The following is a 13,023-nucleotide window of genomic DNA, read 5'->3' on the forward strand; positions in this document are numbered from 1 at the left end:
GTGTCATCTTCTATTGAAGGTCAGCGACCATCTTCACGAACAAACCGTGTTCTTACATTAATCTGAGCAGTTGTACGCTGCTCTTTCCTGTCCACATCTTGATGATGTCAAACCAAGATATACTTTTTCTTCCTCTAGCTCCTTTGCTATCAGCTTTTCCTACCAAAATAGTTTGTAGAATTTGGTATTTGCCATTTCTCGTGATGTGGCCAAGATATGATGTTTTTCATTTCTTGAGTGTTTGTATGGGAACTTTGGCTTTGCCAATGGATTTTAAGACATCTTCATTGGTAATTTTTTTTTCCATGATATCTTTAGGATTTTTTTATATAGCCATGTCTCAAAGGCTTCAATTTTCTTGACAGTTGTCACCTTCAATGTCCATGTATCAACTCCATAGAGCAGAATGGACCAGACGTAGCATTACAGCATCTGATTTCTATGTTTAGATATTTATTGCAGAATAATGCTCTTATTTTCATGAAGGACTGCTATGCAATTTCAATCCTTGTCTTTATATCTATTTCAGGATCCAACTTTTCATTAAGCCGGCAACCAAGATATTTATACCTTGACAGTTGATCGATATTTCTCCCACTGAATGTCAGTTTCATCGATGAGGTTAAATATTTGCTGATGACCATGTATATCATCTTGTTGATGTTTATATTTATTCCCATTCTTTGGCTTTCTATGTATGCTCTTTCAATGAGTATTTGGAGATCTGTGATATTATCTGTAATTAGCATGGTGTCATCTGCATATCGTAGGTAGTTAACAATCTTTCCATTTATTGCGATTCCTTCTGAACATTCTTCAAATACCATTTTTTAAAGATTACCTCTGAGTATACGTTGAACAAGAGCAGTGAGAGCATGCATACTTGTCTCACTCCTCTTTTGATGTTAATATCACTAGTAGTAATGTTGTGTAATTGAATGGTAGCTGATTGATTCCAATACAGATTTCTTATTAGTCTTATGCCTTTTTAGGAGTAAGTATTAGGAACAAGAAGGAAGAGTTTTTGGCCATGGTTGACACTTCCAGACCACAGCTTATTGGTATTAGTGAAACATGGCTGACTGTAGATGATATAGCTAGTGGGATTGAATGTGATGGGTATAGTGTGTTCAGGAATGACAGGGAGAATAAAATGGAGGGAGGAGTATTGTTGATGATAGCTGATGAGCTACAGCCAAGGAGAATAGAAGTTGAATTGCAGGATAGAGAAAAGAGCACATTTGAGGCCATTTGGGGTGAGACTGTGGCTAGCAGAACTAAATATACAAGTGGGTGCTGCTATAGACCAGGTGATGGAAAAGATGGTGGTGATAGTATGCACACGCAAATAGAAGAAATGAGTGGAAGCAGGGTGATTATTATGGGCGATTTCAACTATGGTCGCATTGATTGGAGTGAGGAGAGGACACACGGGAGGAAGGAATTGGATTTTATGCGGTTATTAGGGGATAACTATCTTGACAGCATGTAATGGAAAATACTAGGGGTCAGAGAGTGCTTGACCTAGTAATTACATCTGAGGATTTGGCTGTAACAACTATGACCACATTGCGACCAATTGGTGAGAGTGATCATAGGGTCTTGACTTGGGAGGTGGCTAAAGGTGTAGAATTATCAATTAAGACAGGGTACATGTGGAATTATCGGGCTGGAAAATATGACAAGCTTGGGAGATTGATTGGTTCAGTGCCATGGCATGTACAACTGCAAGGACTAGAAGTCGATAGTACATGGGAGGTAGTTAAGAAGTGTTTGCATGAAGCAATGGCTGACTGTATACCTAGAGTCCGAATAATAAATCAACTAGGGGTTAAATGGATGAATAACACCATTAAGCTTGAGCTGCAAAAAAAGAAACAACTGTGGAGGGAATTTAAGGAGAAAGGTGACCGGCAGGCACATGAACGGTATAAAGCGCAGGCCAGAAGGGTAACGAGTATGGTAAGAAAAGCAAAAAAGGATTACAAAAGAACATTGGCCATGCAGGCTAAAGAGAATCCTAAACAGTTTTTTAGATATGTAGCAAGTAAAAGGAAAAATGTACATGGCAGAATGATTTTAAAGAATGCCGATAGTAGGCAAGTAACTGAATCATTTGATATAGTTGAGTAACTGAGTGAGCACTTTGCAAGAATATATCATCCAGGTGGATATTGCAGAAACGAATGTACCAGTAGATTATACGGGAATTGTGGTGAATGAAGTGGAGGTGAGTAGTCTATTGCATAACCTCAATATCAATACATCTGTGGGGTTGGATGGTATACCAGCTCGTGTTGTACGAGAAGCAGCTAAAGAATTGTCAGTACCCTAGACCATTTTGTTTAATTTGAGTCTCGGGTCTGGGTTAGTCCCGAGGGGGTGGAAAGAGGGGAAAATAGTTCCACCGCATAAAGGTGGTTCCAAGACTGCTGTTGTAAATTACCCACCGATTAGCATATCAGGAATCATTGTCAAGGTCTTAGAGAAATTAGTCAAAAAAAGAATACAGGATTGGATAGATGAAAATGGGATATTGAATGGGGGACAACATGGTTTTTTGAAGAGTATATCATGCCTCAGTAACTTGCTCACGTTTTATAACACAGTGACGGCTGAACTGGATAGGGGTAATGGATTTACAGTAATACTACTGGACCTTGCCAAGGCTTTTGATAGGATACCACAGAGAACCCTAATCAGTAAACTGGAGCAGATGGGGATAGATATAGGGTTGGCAAGATGGATAGGAGGGTGGTTGAATGAGAGATACCAGAGAGTGGTTTATTCAGGAGTAGAGTCAAAAAGACGTCTTGTGACCAGTGGAGTGCCGCAGGGCTCTGTTCTTGGACCACTGCTTTTCAATTTGTTCATCACTGATATAGGAAAGGATTTGAGAGGAAGTGTTAACTTGTTTGCTGATGATGCAAAGTTGGGTAGAGCAATTATGAGTGTACAGGATGTCAAAATTTTACAGGATGATTTGGAGAGTTTGGAGGACTGGGCTAGAAAAAATGGATGTCAATTTAATGTGCCAAAGTGTAAGGTTATGCACTTTGGGGTGAAAAAAATAGCAGCAGTATATCGCATTGGTGGAACCGTACTCCAGGAGATTGATGAGGCCAGGAATTTGGGAGTGTTGGTGGATAGGGAATTGAAGTTTAGGGGAGAACATTGCAAAAGTGACTAAAACAGCTCACCAAATCACTTGGCTTCTGAAAAATACTTTAACATGCAGAGACAAACAAGTTGTTGTTCTTCTGTATCGAGCCTTGATAAGACCCCATCTGGACTACTGTGCCCAGTTATGGGCACCAGGGTTTCTTCGTGATGTGGAGGAAGTGGAGAGGATCCAGAGACGAGTGACCAAGATGATAGCAGGTCTGTGGAATGAACCTTATGAGAATAGGTTGAAGATTTGTGGGTTGCAGAAATTGGTTGATAGGCGAAGGAGGGGTGATATGATTGAGACATTCAAATTACTGAAGGGTTTCTATAAGATTGATCCAGAAGATATTTAAATATGACTGGTGGTGGGAGGACTAGGGGCCATGAATGGAAGCTGGGCAAGAGCGTGGTTGACAAGAATGTTAGAGCTAGGTTTTTTACTTGGAGAGTAGTGAATGAGTGGAATAAGCTTCCAGAGTCTGTTGTGGGTGCTATGACCGTGAATGAGTTCAAGGCAAGGTATGATAGATACTGTGTGAATATCGGATAGTTGTTCTTAACATGATGTAAGGGCCTCCCTCGATGAGTCTGTCGACTCCTTGGAGTTGCCCGGAACAATAATAATAATAATAATTGTATTTACTTCGAATGCTCTCCAGAGAAGCTCCAAATCTTCCTGTCCCTTTCATCATGCGTTTGTAATCAGGGCTGTTGATATTGACTTTATATACATATCAAAACTCGTTTTATATTATCACTGTCATCTGAGCTAGTTTGCTGTTACCAATAAAAGTTTCGCATATACTTCACACATGAAAAAAAGCTTAAACAAGTTCATGTGGGGAGATAGTAACTCGCTTGCAGTGGTAAACAACACGCTCTCCCTAACAGCCACTATACTACAGAGGCAATAAAAACAAGTACTTTTATTATGCCAATGAATAAGGTATGAGGAGTCTGTGAAATATATTTCTCAACAAATAGTGCAATTAGAGACAACTGGGTAAAAACACACTAATTAATGAATCACGTCCCCTCATACAGAAACTATGCTATACAAATAAATAACGGAAAAACTCACGTAGAAATATTATTTAATAGTATAATTTTTGCCTGTGTGTCACAGGCATCTTCAGTACAATTAGGCACAAAAATTAAACACTAACTGACAATTCCAAAAAGCGCCACCTAAGTAGCTGGTGTAAGATAACTAAAAAGGTCAATAACTTTCCTAAAAAAAAAAAAAAAAAATTTAATACAATAAAAAGTTAGGAAAGATTAGCTGATTTGTAAAGTACTATCTCCCATAAAGGGGATAGACGTAAGCCGTCGGATCTGTTTAAGTTAGGAGAATGAAGTAGAGTTTCACATGCTTCTTTATAAAGGCGTTCCATGAGAAACTGACTTTTGTGAAGAACTCTTGTCTTTCTCCAATGAACTTTGTGTCTAGTGAAGATGGCATGTTCTGCAAGTCCAGACTTTTCAGGTTTAAAGTATTCAATATAAGATTGGTGTTCTTCTAGCCGAATGGAGGCAGATCTTCCCGTTTGTCCGAAATAACATAATCCACAAGAGCACGGAATCTGGTAGACACCTGGATGATTAAGATGTGGAAGCTTGTCCTTTGGAGAAGCGAGAAAGGTGGAGATTTTTCTAAACGGTCGAAAGGCAACAAAAATATTCAGTGGTTTTAAAATTTTTGCTATACGTTCACTGATGCCTTGTATATAAGGGATGGTAATGCACGTTATTTCCTCTGTGTTTGAAGAGGGAGACATATTAAATCTACTCAAAGTTCTTTTAATGAAGCAATTCTTATAGCCATTAGATAGAAAGGAAGAAGTTATATATCGTATTTCTTTCTGTAAAAGATCGTCTGTAGAACAAAAGGAGTGGGCCCGATGAGCCAGTGTTTTTATAGTTCCTGCCTTTTGACTGGGATGGTGATGAGATTCCGCATGGATATAGTGGCCTGTATGAGTCTTCTTTCTATAAACTGAGAAATGTAGGTTACCATCTGGTTGGCGAAGAATTAGAAGATCTAAAAAGGCTAACTGCTTATTTGATTCTACTTCTAGGGTAAACTTGATCCTAGGATGAAATGCGTTTAACTTAAAAAGCTGATAAGGGGAAGGCTGTAGTGATTCAAGATAGGAAGGAATATGAGAGAAAAATGTCTCTTTTACTTCGCGACTATTCAACTTATAGGCCTCTTACATCGGATCCTACCCGGAGTCAATTGAAGAGACTTAATTCTCTTATAGATAATGTATCTACATGGAATGAAGATCAAAAGAAAAAACTTAAAACCTTCTTCGGTCATCCACCTAGATTGTATGGTCTTCCAAAAGTTCATAAACCAGGCATTCCGTTAAGACCAGTCGTAGATTGTATAGGTTGAGGTAAGAGGCAAAAAATGTAATATATGCATTTGATTTTTGCAAATACAATAAATATTATAATAATATATCTCTCTATTACGATTTTTTTTTTGAGGGGGCCGTGAAATATTTTAATTTTTGCAAAGGGGGGCCCTGACATCCAGAAGTTTGGGAAACACTGTTCTAAGGCACTTTTTACTGTATTAATCCACCTATATCTTGGTCTTCCTTTGGATCTTTTTCCTGCCAACCTGGCAGAGAACACTTATTTCGCTAATCTTTCCTCTCCCATTCTGTTTAAGTGACCATACCACCTGAAATTAGCTCAACTAACGCATTCCTGGATGGATCTCTTTTCTTAGGGATTATAATTATCATTGCTTCTTTCCACTGTTTCGGTATATTTTCTGTGTTAGCACATAGTTAAAGATCAGTTGCAGTTTTTCAGGCAGTTTTCTTTAGTTGTCATCTTCTCTATTACATTCAGTATTTCATTCTTAGATATATGTTCCAATGTAATATTTACAGGAGATTTGTCGATTATTGAACTTCGAATTTTGTCAGTTATATTGTTTTCTGCATTCAAAATCTCATCAATGTATTCTTTTTATGATCTAACAATTTTATCTCTTATAGCATTTACTTGCTTTTTTCTTCACAGCACATTTTACTTGTCATCTCATACACATCCATCAAAACAGAAATAAAACTGATGTGAAAATTGCAGAGGCATTTCCATCCTGTATCCCAAGTAAGATTTATGCAAGCATATGTCAAAGAGTTTAATAAAAATTGTGGGGAAAAAAAAAAAAACTTCAGAAAGAAAACATTAACAAATCATGGATAACATAATATAATAATGATCTATACTTAGAACTGGAAAATGCATATACAAGACAAGACAAAATGCTATAGTTATATATAGGACAAACAGAATTATGATACAGAGCAATAGCCTACACTTACATTGATAAGTCAGAATTTAGAATGAAGAGGTACAACAAGACTGTATATGTATAAAGTAAAGAGATGAGTTTAATATTGTTAAAAAAACGTTTAATTTTCTTGACCAAAAGGTTCCGGAATGACTTTTAATGGGATTATATTGATCATCTGCATATAATAAACAACTATGTTATACCAACTAGTTTCACCAACTAAGGCTGTTGGCATCTTCAGGGTACATAACTGATGTAACGCACTAAAAAGTAAAAAACTGTTATAAACTATAATCAATCAATTCCAATTATATTAAACAGAACAGAGCACATACAATACATGCATAGAGTGCATGATCTCACTTGTTGTTATTTAGGAACATACTATAGTTGGCACTGTAATTCAGTTCTGCCGAGTTGAGAGATCTAATAAGGGTCTTCCAGATCACGGGTGAGATTAGTCCTTGGTTCCTGTTAAGGTTTTGTATGCAGCGGGCAACTGTTGTGGCCTCTTTACAAATTCGGGAGCGGAAGTCCTCCTCTATGTAAGGAATTGTGCTTTTATCCCAATCTATGGTATGGTTCATTCTCGAGAAATGAAAAGCTAACCCCGATTTTTCTTCTCTGTTATTACTGACGTCACCTATGTGTTCTTTTTGCCTAATTTCAAGGCTCCTTGAAGTTTGGCTGATGTAATTCAAGCCACACGAGCAGGGTATGTTATAAACTCCAGCATATTTGGAGAAAGGATGGCTATCTTTTGGAGATCTTAAGAATTGTCTAATCATCTCTGTAGGTTTAAAGGCCACTCCTATTTTATGTGGTCTAAGGAGTCTTGCAATCTTATTGGAAACTGTCTCTAAGTAAGGAATGACAATGGTAGAAATATAACGTATATCATCTCGTTGTCTTTGTTGGGATTCAGAGAAAAGTATCTTGTGGACGAGTCTTCGAGGAAATCCATTCATGGTAAGGTTGGTAGATATCAGGGATAGTTCTTCCTGGAGGTCTTGTTGATCTGTTGTAAAGAGAGAGGCATGGTTCTTCAGCATGTGTACAATACTAAGTTTCTGAGAAATGTGGTGGCAGGAAGCGAAATATAAATAACGTCCTGTATTGGTAGGTTTGTGGTAAACTGAGAGGTTGATACCACCATTCTGAAGCTTCTTAATTAAAGTGTCCAGAAATGATAATTGGTTATCTTTTTCAAGTTCTAGAGTGAATTTGATTGTGTGGTGTAGAGAGTTGATTTTGTTAAGAAAGTCGAACAGGTCCTTTTTTGTGTGGTTCCAAACAATAAAGATATCGTCCACATATCTCCACCATACTGTGGGTTTAGGGTCTGTTTGAGATAAGATTTTACTTTCAAAATCCTCCATAAAGAGATCAGAACAAGATGGAGAGAGGGGGCTACCCATTGCAAAGTCAGTCAATTGCTGATATATGGTTTTATTCCATAAGAAAAAGTTTGATGTTAAACAATGACGAACAGAGAAGTAATGTCTTGTGGGAGCAAACTTCCTAAAATGTTGATGACTTCCTCCACAGGGATGTTAGTGAATAGAGATGTAACATCCAGGCTGGCGAGTAGATCCATATTGGAGATAGAGGTGTTGTTCAGTTTTTCAATGAAATGTTGCGAATTTCGTATATAAGTATCCAAATTATGGATGCGTGGTTTGAGGAGGTCTGCCAGGTGTTTAGATAACAGATAAGTTGGCGAATTGATTCCATCTACAGTTGGGCGTAGTGGAATTCCATTTTTGTGTACCTTATAGTCTAGGTGTTAGTGGATGCATGGATTTCAATCTTCGTTCTCCTGTTCGACTTTCTTAACAAAATCAACTCTCTACACCACACAATCAAATTCACTCTAGAACTTGAAAAAGATAACCAATCATCATTTCTGGACACTTTAATTAAGAAGCTTCAGAATGGTGGTATCAACCTCTCAGTTTACCACAAACCTACCAATACAGGACGTTATTTACATTTCACTTCCTGCCACCACATTTCTCAGAAACTTAGTATTGTACACATGCTGAAGAACCGCACCTCTCTCCTTACAACAGATCAACAAGACCTCCAGGAAGAACTATCCCTGATATCTACCAACCTTACCATGAATGGATTTCCTCGAAGACTTGTCCACAAGATACTTTTCTCTGAACCCCAACAAAGACTACGAGATGATATACGTTATATTTCTATCATCGTCATTCCTTACTTAGAGACAGTTTCCAATAAGATTGCAAGACTCCTTAGACCACATAAAATAAGAGTGGCCTTTAAACCTACAGAGACAATTAGACAATTCTTAAGATCTCCAAAAGATAGCCATCCTTTCTCCAAATATGCTGGAGTTTATAACATACCCTGCTTGTGCAGCTTGAATTACATCAGCCAAACTTCAAGGAGCCTTTAAATTAGGCAAAAAGAACACATAGGTGACGTCAATAATAACAGAGAAGAAAAATCGGGGTTAGCATTTCATTTCTCGAGAACGAACCATACCATAGAGTGGGATAGAAGCACAATTCCTTACATAGAGGAGGACTTCTGCTCCTGAATTTTTAAAGAGGCCACAACAGTTGCCTACTGCATACAAAACCTTAACAGGAGCTAGGACTAATCTTACCCGTGATATGGAAGACCCTTATTAGATCTCTCAACTCGGCTGAACTGAATTACATTTCCAACTATAGTACGTTCCTAAATAACAAGTGAGATCATGCACGCTCTGTTCTTTGTTTAATATAATTGGAATCGGTTGATTATAGTTTATAACAGTTTTTTACTTTTTAGTGCGTTACATCAGTTATGTACCCTGAAGATGCCAACAGCCTTAGTTGGTGAAACTAGTTGGTAAAACATAGTTGTTTATTATATGCAGTTGATCAATATAATCCCATTAAAAGTAATTTCAGTTTAATATTGCCAATTTTGATATCAAGTTTAAGGACATTTGTTACATCATGTGATCCATATAAATAAAGAATAATAATGGAAAAGCATGATGTGAAATGTCTTCACATGATTTTCTATAAAGTTGTCTCCTGTTGGAAGTATTTTCACTTGGTCAGACTATAAATTATATATTTAGTTTAATCCTTTATCCAAGTGTAAGCAAACAAAGTTTGCATCTGAAGTATCTTCAGGACTTGGGCAACTCGTGGCAAAGGCGGACTGAGTTCACATCACTTTCCTTAGTATCCCATAATGCAAAACACATCTCCTTGCAGACATGTATAATGCTATGAATTATGGGAAGGGGCATTACCAAACCGGTTTCAACCTTTATTGAGATCTCTTCAGTGGGAGCCCAATCCATAGGTGATACCAATGTTGAAGCAATGCAGAAGTCATATTTTCATATGCAAGTTGCCAAAAGGTGTCACACCTTATTATTAATTCATTTTAAAAATTATGGACTTTACAACCATGTTATAAATAACTATTTTAATTTCTCTACGTTTCGACCTTCATATTAAGGTCATCATCTGGGGTATACACAAATATACAAGGACAAGCTGAGTTACATTTCACACAAGAAACAATGATTTGATCCCAGTTATTCTACTGGCATGACCTCTAGTAAAAAAAAAAATACAGATAAAATTAAAAATTAATTAATTATTTAGAAACTACATGAAAGCTAAATTCTATTTAAGATAACATGAGAGGAACATTCTTTCATATTGATAGTTTTCTTACAGTAACAATGATGTCCTATTTTTAACATGACAATTTTTATATTAGATTTAGGATTCTGGATTATCTACAGTCCTGTTTATAGTTAACTCTTAGAAAGAAAGGTTACGTGGGTAGAATATGTGCCTTCCATATGCTTGGGATTTTTAGACCATCATTAATGTTCAGATTGGGGTGGTTGATAAGAATCTCACAGGCTTCCTTAAATTTGCATTTGTACCATGTTTGGTGTGATGTAAACAACTGGTGCTTTTCCAGCCAATTCTATGTAAAGTGTTCAGGGCATGATCAGAAATGCCAGCTTCACCATAGTTATTATATTTAATGTGTCGTTTATGTTCCTTTTGTCTGATAGGAATTGTGCTTCCTGTTTCCTCTATATATGGTAGATTACAGGTGCAATAAATATGGTATACTCCAGGGTAGGTCAGCGGAGGGAGTGGGTCTCTAGATGAGCTGAGAAAGCTTTTTAATTTTGCAGGAGGTTTAAAGGTGGCTTTGAGGTTGTATTTATGTCATATTCTGTCTATGATGATTCTGCTTTTCATGGAGAGATTGAGAGCAGTTGATGATGGAGAAGAGAGACTGACTGTAAGTGAGCAAGAGGTGTATGAGTAGTTGAGCAAACTAGGTGTAAATAAGGATGTGGGATTGATTATATATTCTGAAGGATTGTGAAGGGAGTTGATGCCGGCTTGACATTTTTTTTAATACAAGTCTTGCATTGGGTCAAGTTCCAAAGGAGTGGAAGGATGGCAAGATTGTGAAGTTTCACAAGGGAGAATTCAAGATCAATTATAGGCCTATCTGGATGTCAGGTGTTGTGGTTAAGTTGTTGGAGAAACTTGTCAAAACTAGGAATCAGAATTGGGTTGACAACAATGGCATTACCTTTCACGGACAGCATGGATTTGCTAAAGGGAGGTTATGTTTTTGTAATCTACTTACTTATTACAATAAGGTGACTGCATCCACGGACAGACGATAATGATACACAGTAACATACTTAGATTTTGCAAACGTTTTTGATAGATTACCGCATGATAAGATGACAGTCAAACTAGAGCAGATAAGGTTGGATATCAGATTAGTGCACTGGACTGGAGACTGGCTATCTGATAGGTATCAACAAGTTGTGTGTATGGGGGCATGATATCCAGTAAAAGGAAAGTTACTAGTAGTGTACCTCAGGGGTCTGTTTTAGCGCCATTGCTGTTTTACTTGTATATTAATGATATTCATGAAGATTTGGATGTAGATATTCAGTTATTTGCAGATGATGTAAAGTTGGGACGAACCATGAAGAGTAGAGAAGATGTTGTGGCCTTACAAGAAGACTTGAATAAATTGAGTGATTGGGAATGGGGATGTGAGTTCAATGTTGCAAAATGTTTATTATTATTATTATTACTTGTCACCTCAAGGAAGCCAAAGACTCGTCGAGAAAGGGCCTCTACTCTACAACTCAGTTTCCACCAACTGACCACAACGACATCTACTGCCGACCACTACCACTAGTATTTCCACAGACAGTCGCAAACATCCATGCCCACAGTGGGATTCGAAACCACAGCATTTTGGCTGGAAAGTGGATATGCTAACCACTCGGCCTGCCAGGCTGGCAAACAAAATGCTCAGGATTGAACCGAGAACCTCTCGATCTGCAGTCGAATGCTCTACCACAGAGCTACACCCCCACATAAAAAAACACCTGCTATCTCCATATGAGATCGTCAAACTCACCTTCAATTGAAAAAAATCCACATGAAGATTCCTCCCATCACGACGAGAATCGATCTAAGCCCTCTTGCAATCGAAGAGCGCAACGTACTGTTGTTCTTCCAGTTGCGCTATGGAGACACTTACAAATAGAAATGAAAGAGTAGGATTAAAAACGAAAGGCACCGGTGGGATTTGAACCCACGATCTCCTATTTACTAGACAGGTGCTTTAACCAATATAAGGTTTTAAAATTTGGAAAACAAAAATGGGATGCAGAATTTATATTTGATGAGGATATATTGTCGGAGGTAGAGCAAATAAGAGATCTGGGGGTGATAATAGATAAGGATCTGAAATTTAGGTGACACATAGCCAAAATTGTGAAGACAACACAAAGGCTTCTGGGAATGATGCAGAGGACACTGACTTTTAGAAGTAGGGAGATTCTTGTTCCGTTGTATAAGGCTTTGATTAGCCCACATGGATTGTTTTGCCCAGATTTGGTCCTGATTTTCAGAAGGATGAAGAGATGTTGTGAATGACTGGAATGCCTTGCCTGAGAGTATGGTGTCTGCAGAGAATTTTAGTGTGTTTAAAGAATGGTATGATGAGCTGTGTGTGTGTGTGGTAAAAGGACCTCCTAGATGAGTCTTTGACTCCATGGGGTCTTGGGTAATAACAATAATAATAAATTAAAGACTTAATTCAGTATGTTCGTCAAGTAAATAACTGTTTAATATCCGACATGTTTCACTGACTAATATCTGTCAGCATTTTCAGGTATACACTGGTAAGCAATGGAAAGTAACAAAAACTAGGAAACTAACTGACAATTCTGAAAATTATATAAAGTTATCACTGTGCGTGATACAATACGCATATTGCAAGTACAACATTTTATTTGTTGAGATATTTATTGTAATTTTCATGAAAGTTCATTTCTTTTTGGTTAAATGATCTAATTAGAGTTTTCCATATATCTGGTAGGATTAGGCCTTGATTCTTGTTTAAGTTACCTGTTGAACGGGCAACTGTAGCAGCTTCTTTGAATGTTCTGGAATGGTAGTTCTCTTCTATGTAGGGCATATGACTCATATCCTATT

At 37.5% G+C, this 13,023-nt stretch overlaps 1 protein-coding gene across 5 annotated transcripts in view; it reads right to left on the reverse strand.

Moving 5' to 3' along the window:
* Positions 1–13,023, reverse strand: part of mms4 (Methyl methanesulfonate sensitivity 4) — a 371,357-nt gene that overhangs the window by 39,337 nt on the left and 318,997 nt on the right. The window lies entirely within an intron of this gene.

This window comes from Typopeltis vanoorti, chromosome 3 (assembly GCF_054136105.1).
Source record: "Typopeltis vanoorti isolate ZY-2024b chromosome 3, IOZ_Tvanoo_1.0, whole genome shotgun sequence".
Lineage (NCBI taxonomy): Eukaryota > Metazoa > Arthropoda > Arachnida > Uropygi > Thelyphonidae > Typopeltis > Typopeltis vanoorti.